This window comes from Centroberyx gerrardi, chromosome 14 (assembly GCF_048128805.1).
Source record: "Centroberyx gerrardi isolate f3 chromosome 14, fCenGer3.hap1.cur.20231027, whole genome shotgun sequence".
NCBI lineage: Eukaryota > Metazoa > Chordata > Actinopteri > Beryciformes > Berycidae > Centroberyx > Centroberyx gerrardi.
In genome coordinates this window covers 7,757,457-7,765,939 of record NC_136010.1, presented here as the reverse complement: position 1 = coordinate 7,765,939, position 8,483 = coordinate 7,757,457, and the positions used below count along the sequence as shown (strand labels likewise).

Sequence of the window (8,483 nt, the reverse complement as noted above, 5' to 3'; positions counted from 1 at the left end):
AGGCAGAGACACCAATTTCTCCACCAACAGTAGCCTCAATGGACCAGAATGCAATGCAACCACAAGACATGCTGCGTTTTGAGTAAGGGGGCGTGGCTGTGATAATAGAATTGCCCCAGTGTTCACAAACTAGTTGGCTATCTGTATTCATATATCCACATACCCACCTTTGATTGAAAGCAACTGAAGTAGAAGTAAATGAGGCAGGTTGAGGGAAAGTGTTGCTACAGCAAAAAAGTAAATTACAACACTTCATCACAAAACAACTCCTGGAATGCACTGAACATCACAGACTGATGATATCTAACAGTGTAAGAGTATCCAAGGGTGGATGTTTCGTTTAATGTTCAATAGTTTTGTGGTGATTATGGTGATGGGTGTATTTGTGGGGTTCTGGGTGTTTAAAATATTTTTTTCTGATACACTGAAAGCCTGTGGGAGTGAAGAATCAGAAGAAAAGGTTATGGAATTTCTCTTAACAGAAAAGATGCAGCATAACAGTTTGAAGGATTAACTTTTGTCAAGCAAGGATACAGGACCCAAATATAGCTACATATATACAGAATTCCCTCTTTTCACATGAACATGCTCTGCGCCTTTAATTCCTCAATCAAGCGCAGCCCACCCTGCTATAAATGGAGCACAGTTTGGGGCGAGTCTCTCTGTTGTGTGTGAGCAGGAGAGCATGCTCAGCTCAACGCTTCTATGTTTTCCTTTGTTGTTCGTCAACTTTCTTTAAATAGTGGCTTTGTTAATTATTTGAGTAAGGCCATATGAAGGCACATTCAGTTTGTGTAATGTATATTCCCTGAACCATGTTAACCTAATGGCCTGTAATGCTGTTTCTTTGTTAAGTGTCTCCAGATTGCTGATTTATTCATCTTTATTCTTCACATTAATGGGTGTTATGTCTTATGTTAATTCATCTATTGACTTGATAATCAGCAATAATACGTTCTAGTATAGTCATGGTTTATCATTGTATTCAATTAAAGTTTTTTTTTTCTTCTATATGATCTGTAACCCTCTGCAACTACATCACTAAAGCATTCAAAGGCATCTGCTCTGTGTCTGTCTCTGCTTCTTACACAAGCCCCACAGAGGACGAGCCTCTACCAGTTAATTCAGTTCATATATTTTATCTCAATATATATGTATGCACACAATTATTAATCTTTTACATCAATATGTGTGTACAATAGTTGCTGCTTGAGGGCTTTTGATACCTCTTTCTGAATGTGATTCTCAATACTGACTCTTAATAGTGATTGGGGTGCAGAATGAGGAACAGCCCCACCAACAAAGCTGTAAAAGTCAATTCAAAAAAAGTTTGTGAAATGGTTTTCAGTAGAGTATTAAAATAAACCCCAGCACCATGATAGTATAAAAGCCAGACTGAAGTAAGCAGTGAACAGTGCTGTGATTTTCTGAGGCCTTTTCTTGTGTCCTCAGTTGTCTTTGCTGCCTGTGTACTTGAGCAGTGTACTGTGTACTTCATACAAGAAGCAGGGAGGTTTTAACTTGCTTATGGGAGGGGAACATCACTGACAGCTTCCTATGCAGAACAACCATGGAAAAATGTGATTAAGTAAACAGAGAATGTAGTCAGACCAAACAGCATGTTCCAAACATGTTTTGACTCTGTAACTATGCCACCTAGTAACATTGCTTATTGTTCTAGGAGGTGATGTTCTGTTGAAGAGTAAAATCAGCTGTAACTATGAGGCTGAAGTACAACCAGCTTCAATGTGAGGCTAGTGAAATTTTATCTGTATGAACAATAAAAACAAATGCCACCACTTTTTCTAGGTTCCCAGGTCTCTGTTACAGGGTGCCAAACGTATTTAGACAGAATAACATTATAGAAGTATCACCAGACTCTTGATAACTTATTTCCTTCCAGCTGGACTAGCCGATAGCTGCTGTTTCAGCAAATACTACAAAATCATTGCATCTGCTTTTGTCTAAATGAATCCACTATGAAATGTAAAAATATGGAATACATGTTTGTCTAAATAACTGCAAGTAAACAAGCGTCTCAGGTAAAAAAAATAAATAAATAAATTAGGCTCAAGCATTTTCAGCTTTTATGTTTGCCAGAGTGTCCACAACGACCTCGGCCTGTCACGGCTCTTGCCGTGACTCTAGTTTTCCTTGTGTTTCTCGTTGTTCCCTGCCCCCTGTGTGTCTCCGCCTCCCTGGTTTGTCTTTCTGTGTTTGTCTGTGTCTGTCGTGTGTGGCGTGGGCGTGGCTCCCCCTCCTTCCCAGCTCCTGGGCTCCTGAGTTGCCGACACACCTGAACCTCATCACTCATCACCTCCTGTATATCAACCCCGGCGTACCTACCAGTGGTCGCGAGATTGTTCCACCAACTCCGTGGTAGACACACTCTCGGTCGCTCTGCACTTTTATGTCTGGACTTACCTTGTGTACCAAGTTCTGTTCATGTTGATCGTGTCTCTCCTGTGCCCAGGATTTCCTCCATGAGTCTCTCCACCTGCCCACGCCACATCTGCCAGCCACCCAGCTTTCCTGTCTGTCCGCCAGCTCGTTACACACCAACCCGAGCTCCAGCCAGCCGTCTCGCTCGCCGGCTAACCCGCCAGCTCGTCAGCTCGCCGGCCAGCCCAGCTCCGATCATCTTCTCTACTCCGGCTGCCTGCCTTCATCTCACCACTTCTAATTCCAACCTCCAATAAACCTCTTTTCCTTTTACACTTTGTCCGTGTCTGCATTTGGGTCCAAGAAGACAACCATTCCTAACACGGCCAACATCCAGGCTTGGGCTGTCCAATCAGAATTGGGGTCACGGCAGCCTACTGCACTTATCGTCGGACCAGAACCAGAGGCTAATGTAGGTGTGATAGATTGGTCATTGTTGCCACCTAGTAACATCGCTTATTCTTCTAGGAAGTGATGTTCTGTTGTACAGTAAAATCAGCTGTGCACGTCTGCAGTGTGTTTATACAATATTGTGGGAGTAAAGCTACCTAACCGTGTCCCACTCTCCTGCCTGTGTGTCTGTGTGAGTAAGAAACTGAAGGAATCGTGCACTTGTCTTGTGAAAAAGTTTCCGGACACATCGCCGGTGCATGCAGGAACCGTAAAGCTGCTGCTCAGACACAGTATGTGAGAACTGAAGAAAATGCAGAAAGTGATGATGTTTCAGAACTTTTTGGAATGTACACAGTGTGCTTTACCTCAAGCAGGGAAAAAGGCTACACTGTCGATGTTGCTTCTGATGGAAATCGTATAACCATGCTGCTGGACACTTAATCAACTGTGTCAGTGGTGTCTGAAAAGTACCATCGAGATTCTTTCTCATCTTCCATCATAGAGAGCTGCCAGATTAAAGTTGAAATCATATTCCAGCCAGAGGATTCCCTTGCTGGGACATGTGAGGATACCAGTACAGTATGAAACACAACAAGCTACACTGCCATTAGTCATTGTGAAAGCGAACATGGAAAGGAATAGAAATGTGTGGACTTCTATGTTGTCTTCTCAGTTTTCTGTTGTTACCTGAATGGTGTTATTTAGGTTAAATGTATTGTACTGTTGGGGCCAGTGCTGTAAATGAGGCGACTGTGTGGGTAAAGTTGGGACACAAACCTTAAGGCAGGAGTGTGATAGATTGGTCATTTTTGCCGCCTAGTGGTAACATCGCTTATTATTCTACAAAGTGATGTTCTGATGTAGAGTAAAATCAGTTGTGCACGTCTGCAGTGTGTTTATACATATAGTTCTGAGAGTAAAGCTAACTATGTCCCACTCTCCTGTCTGTTTATTTGAGTAGAATTCCCAGTATATTATAGTGGGCTTGTCCCAATACAGAGCCTGAGAGCCAAAAAGCTACCAATAGTCTATGTTGATGTTCATATGTTCATGATTCAACTATGCTCTCTTCTCTGCTAGATACACAGCTATTATTCAATCATATCCAATAATTGTCAAAGTTGGGACACAAGCTGGTTGGGCCGTGACATAGTTTAGTTTCTCCATAAAGAACTGAAACTGGCCAGTCAGCCAAGAAGAGGAGCTTGATTATATATATTTTTTTCCCAATCTTAAAAAAAACAAAACAAAAATAAATAAATAAACTGAACTGAACTCGTTTGTACTTAAGATTGGAAAAGTTTCCATCCAACAGTGTTCCATCCAACTGCTGCTCTGAGTAACCTTTATTCTGAGTACATTTGAAATGAGCAACTTTTTACTTTTACTTAAGTCGATTTTACACCATTAATCTTAGCTCTACTTGAGTAAAATTTCAGCAAAGTAACAGTACTTCAACTTGATCAAGATATTTTGGTACTTTTTCCACCCCTGACTAGTGACTCCTACTACAAGTGGCTCCCCTGGGTGTATTTACTTCTTAAGTCCATTAGGTGGAGCCAGAGAGTTGCCTTTACTTGGTGCTGAGCTGTTCAATAACATCTCCAGTCTCTCCCATTCTCTGTTCTGTGATTGCATGGGAGCAGTCATTGTAGAGTAGTGAAATTTCTTCTTCTTTGATGTTTAAAAGCAATGGTTATTATAACAAGATAGATAGAGTCCGCACTGTAGAAATGGCTCCAATGGTGCATATTACCACCACATGTCAGACATGGGTGCATGCAGAGGCACACCTCGCAGGTAGGCTACTATTAGAGGGGGAGGGGGAGCATATGCTCGAAACGTCACATGGTGGTAATAAACACCATTGGAGCCATTTCTAGTGTGCGGACACTATCTTGTTATAATTGACTGTCCATCACCTAGTATTGTTTGGATGTGCGTGCTATTGTGTATCTCCAGTTTAAAGCAATGCTAAGCCTACAGTAACTGTTTACCACCTTGCTGTGCTAAATTGTAATGGGATTTTTTAATTCTGAAGAAACAGCACATGATGTGGATGGAGTTGAAGCATTTTAGTAAACCTAAATAAAAGTATGCTGGTATTCACAGAAAGGGCTTCCATTTTACAGTATTCATCAAACTCTCAAAAGTACATTGGGGCAGTATGATGAGTTGAACTGGTTAAGAGAGCCTAAAACATATATGATAACAGTGATCACCATTTATCCGTTTAAAAACGGCATTGTTCAATACAAGATAGGCTATGTCAAAACACTACAGCACGTGTTTGAATTTGATCTATACATTCATACATAGGCAATATTCCACATTCTAGGCCTATTTAAATATAGGCTGACATCTATAGGTAGACATCAGACAGGTAAATTGGAGAGGTTTTACACACATGCAAAATACTCTACACAGGAGCTGGACAAAAACAGCAATCAAAAGACGAAAGTTGGAGTTTCTGCTCACTGTTGCAGCACTCCCAAAAAGTGAACTTTAGTAAAACTGTTACAGTAACATTTCAACCAAACATGGTCTTTGTCAGTCAGCCTCCACCCCCATTAAAGGAATAGTTTACCCAAAAATAAAAAATTGTTCATAGGTTTGCTGGGCATATCATGTGCACTCTAGTTAGTGCTATTATAAAATGGATGGAAATTAAGTTCCTTGTTCTATTTTCCCTAGATCTAGGTTACTTGGCCCGGGAATCCAGCCGGGATCCAGTGATTATTTTCTCTCTCTATGCATATTCATTAGTTCATGTTGTGTTTGCCTGTCTTGTTTTCTGCTCTGTGTGTCTGTGTCCAGTTCCCATACATCCAGCCCCCCCCCGCACTTCAGCTCCAATCATTTGGTTCAACCAGTTTCCCGCTCCTTACCTGTTCTGCCTTGTCTCCGCCTCCTCTGCACCATCTACCAACCAATCTTCTGCCAGCCCGTCAAAGCACACCTGTCTCCACTTCTCATTAGCTAGATAGTATAGATACCTGTATGTTGTTATTTGGACTTTGGTTTTTGGCTCAGTAAAGACCGTTTCGTTTTTACCCCTGCCTCTGCCTGGTGTCTTCCGCTTTTGGGTCCTAACTACAAACCTGACACCAGAGGGTCCATGGCGTTATGGCCAGATCTTTCAATTTTGAATTCATTCAGCCTTCTTGGGACCTTTCCCTTTTCTTTTTATCATTGGTAATACTAAAAATAATAAAACTTTTTATGGTGACCTAATCAAATCATAAAGTTAATTGTCTTTTTGAAATACTACATCAACATCCAAAATGGCTTCTACTTTATGAAGCAAAGCCTGTGAAGCTAGTTCAGGAAGAAAACTGGAGTGGTTCCTCCCTATAGAGGAAACTATAGAGGATATTCATAAGAAATGTATCTGGAATAACAAATGCTTAAGATTTTACCATGAAAATGTTCATAGACTTAAACCAGCTGTTGGCCTTGCATACCCCAATCACATAGGCTTCATGAATTACCCTTTGCTGGTGTCCCATCATCCATAAGGTCTGCTTCCTTATGGATGGGTCCTATTCTCAATCATTTTTTAGAAATATAAGTAGAGAAGCACTTGTGTATCCCTTATACATTACATAGAGCCTCTCCTTTATGGAATAATAATATTTTGTTAACAAATTCAATTCCCTTTGTCTTGCCTCTTTGGTAAAACACAAATGTGTACCAAATATGTAATATATAATATATATATTATATAATATATAGTATATATATAATATTTGTCCACTTTCAGTGCCTTATTTTTGCAACACCAGCAGCATTGTCAAGCAAGTGCCTGATAATGCACTTTTATCATGGGTCACCCAGAGGAAATTACACCCTCACAAAATTAGCATCATGGCTTAATAATTGAGATGGGCAACATCAGTGTCACTAAGTTCACCAAGATGGTAGTGGTGGTTTTTAAATTCATACCTACATAGAGCCTGGAGCCTTAAATCAGTGCCTTATGGCTTCTCCATCACACTAATAACTGCCACACCTTCGGCTCCGCCAGCTGACTGCTCACAAGGGGTGACTGTCAAGTGGTGACACCAGAATGAAGGAGCAGCTGTAGGAATTGTTAGCATGGTGGAGCTTTCATGTCAGGTAAAGTTTGTACTTTAGCAGAGGACGGTTTGGAGCCATCGATCTCTGGGTCATGAACCCCGCACACTTCCACTGCACCGCTCTGCTTTCAGTTAAGCGATGCCTTAAGACACAATTCCTGACTTAGTAACTCAGCGCCCTATACATTAACAAACATCACAAAGTTTTGGTGCCTAAATGTTGAAAAGTGGAATGATGATGTGATGCTAAAAGTACAAAATAAACTTTTTGCACAGTAGCCTTTGAATGTGTTTTTAATAATCTCATACAAACAGCAGCTGCCAAGTCCGGTTTCTCATTGCACATTTCACTTTAAATTGTAGTATACACCATATTTAAAAGTTCAAGTAACAACTAATACATCAAAAATGTTCAGGAGATGCTAAAAGTAAATAAAAATCAACTTTTTGCACTTCAAAAGCCTTCAAAAACTTCAAGTCCAGCGTCTCCCACAAGCTCTTCTATTGTTGGTTGTTCAGGGGAAATCTAGACCAAAACCATGACAGTGTTGGTGTCATGCCCTGCTCATTGAGATACATGAAGCATTAGCCAAGAATGGAAAAAGGAAGTATTATATTATTGGATAATTTTCATTAATGTCTAGAGTTTGTTGTTGTTGCTGCTCTGCTTTGTCCTGAACACCCAGGACAAACAAGGAAGACGGAAGGAAGCAAAAAGAAATAAGAGATGTTTATCAGGCTACAAGAATACTGATACACTGCCATGTCAAGATACTCAGATCCATTTAGTTAAAGAATCAAATGCCATTGAAAGAATTGTCACTCATACTACTATTCATTTATATATACTATTATCATAAATGTCAAAAACAGAAATCCAGTTAAAATCTCTTAATCTATATGCCTATGAAACAAAGATGCACAACTCTATCATATAGATTAAGAAATAGAGGGATTTATACATTGTGTCCCTCTCACATGGTGAACAGCAGATGACCGCTGAAGGTGCTGTGGTGATTTTCATCGTCAAACATTCTTGTGTTCTGCCAGAGACGCAAAAACACGACATCTCTGACCTCTAGAAGCAGTGAGGCGCCATTAGAGGAACTCCCATAATGAGATGGCTGATATTCATATGCAATAAATATATGCTGTCCATTCTTGACCAAGACAGCACCCGAAGCATGTGAAGCATGTCCACTTGCACCCACGTAGAACTGGAAGTGGTAGGCACCTCTCACTGGGGCAATGAAGAAACCTGAAGAACATTTCTTGTCCTTTTAGAATCAACTGATACAATATCTGTCACACAACTTCACATCAAATTGATTGCTGAAACTCATGAGTTTGTAGAATACCTGTGTTTGGGTTGTAGGCATTTCCAATGTTGGTGATGACGTGTCTGTAGACTAGATTGGTGTGTGTGTTAAAGGGTCCAAGAGTCCCAGAGCCTGAAGCCAACAGAGAGGCTGAGAAAGCCACCTGTTTGACTGAGAGAGCAATGTAATCTGTTTAATCTGGCCAAGGTTGCAGCAATGAGACTGTCACAATTAAATTTGTTTAAAATTT

The 8,483-nt window shown here is 40.6% G+C and overlaps 1 long non-coding RNA gene across 1 annotated transcript; it reads left to right on the top strand.

The window, feature by feature from the left end:
• Positions 1–2,388: 2,388 nt before the first annotated feature.
• Positions 2,389–5,888, top strand: LOC144542335 (uncharacterized). The gene is made up of 2 exons (XR_013507190.1): positions 2,389–2,854; positions 5,653–5,888. It is a non-coding gene; the product is annotated as an uncharacterized LOC144542335 (long non-coding RNA).
• Positions 5,889–8,483: the final 2,595 nt, after the last annotated feature.